Source organism: Pteropus alecto, unplaced genomic scaffold, assembly GCF_000325575.1.
Source record: "Pteropus alecto unplaced genomic scaffold, ASM32557v1 scaffold20, whole genome shotgun sequence".
Taxonomy (NCBI): domain Eukaryota; kingdom Metazoa; phylum Chordata; class Mammalia; order Chiroptera; family Pteropodidae; genus Pteropus; species Pteropus alecto.
Window position 1 is genome coordinate 42,604,475 of NW_006436298.1, and position 1,802 is coordinate 42,606,276.

General features: G+C 33.7%; 1 pseudogene; it reads left to right on the forward strand.

Annotated features, from left to right (window-relative positions):
- Positions 1 to 973: 973 nt before the first annotated feature.
- On the forward strand, positions 974 to 1,089 carry LOC112480983 (annotated as a pseudogene).
- Positions 1,090 to 1,802: the final 713 nt, after the last annotated feature.

Genomic DNA, 1,802 nt, shown 5'->3' on the forward strand with positions numbered 1-1,802 from the left:
TCTTAATCCTTCTCTACCTCCTCCCCTCTCCGCTTTCCCTCTGGTAACCGCTAAACTGTTGTCCGGGTCCATGAGTCTCTGTATTGTTTATTTGTTGCTTTCAGTTTTATATCCCATATGTGAGTAAAATCATATGGTTCTCAACTTTTTCTGACATTTCATAGCATGAAAATCTCAAGATCTATCCATGTTGTTGCAAATGGCAGTATTTCATCTTTGTTTATGGCTGAGAAATATTCCATTTTATATATATACCACTTCTTCTTTATCCAATCATCTATCAAAGAGCGCTTCAGTTGTTTCCATGTCTTGGCCACCATGAATAATGCTACAGTGAACATTAGGATGCATATATCTTATGGATTATGTTTTTAGTTTGGGAGTGGGGGGCGAGGAGTAGATACCCAGAAGAAGAATTACTCAGTTATATGTTAATTCTATTCTTAATTTTTTGAGGAACCTCTACAATGTTTTCCGTAGTGGCTGAACCAATTTACATTCCCACCAGCAGTGTATGAGGGTTCCTTTTTTCCCCACAATGTCTCTAACACTTATTATTTGTCCTGTTGATGATAGCCATTTTCATAGGTGCGAGGTGGTATCTCATTATGGTTTTGATTTGCATTTCTCTAAAAGCTAGTGAAGCTGAGCCTCTTTTCATATGGAAAATTTTAATTAACCATATTAATGTTCACCTTACACAGGATCTAAACATACCAATTGAAAGACAGAGATTGTCAAATTGGATTTAAAAAAAGAATGGAGCAATTAATTATATGTTGCCTATAGGAAACCTACTTTAAAGATAAAAATATACATAATTTATAAGAATAAGATTTTAAAAAGACATATGAAACAAACACAAATTAAAATAAAGCTGGGATAGGATGTGGTTCCATAGTGTAGTGGTTAGCATGTCTGCTTTACATGCAGAAAGTCCTGCGTTCGCACCCCAGTGGAGCCACGGTCCACGGTCTACGGCTGTGCCACCCTGAACAAGCCCCACGTCTGATCTCGGAAGCTAAGCTGGGTTGGGCCTGGTTAGTACTTGGATGGGAGATCACCTAGGAAGACCAGGTGCTGTAGGCATAAATAATAATAAATAATAAAAAAAGTAAAAAATAAAAAATAAAATAAAGTTGAGGGAGCTATATCAGGCAATGTAACCTTCAGAACAAGGAACATTACTAGAGATAGTGAGGGACATTAAATTATGATAACAGGATCCATTCATCCAAGAAGATATAACAGTTCTAAATATGCAAGCACCAAACACTAGTTTTAAAAAATGAAACAGGCAAAAAAAAAAAAAAAGAGATACCATTTCACATCCATTAGAATGGCTAAAAATAAAAAAACATTGATCATACCTAGTGTTAGTAAGAATGTGGCGGAATCAGAACTTTTACAATGATAGTGGGAATATAAAATAATCATTTCAGAATTTCAGAAAATAGTTTTTCAGTTTCTTAAAAAGTTACACATACATTTCTAATATGATGTAGCCATTTCACATTTAGGTATTCAACTAATAGAAAGCAAATGTCTATACCAAGACTTGTACACAAATGTTCATAGACATTTTATTTTGATTGCCAAAACTTGGAAACAACTAAAATGTTCATTAACATTTGAATGAATTTTTTAAAAATTGTGTGGAATACTACTGAGCAATAAAAGAGAATGAACTATTGATATAAGAAACAACATGAATGATTTAGTTGAGTGAAATAATTTAGTTGAGTGAAAAAATCCAGAAAAAAGTCAATGCTGTCTACTTCAGTTTGTATGAAATTCTAAAG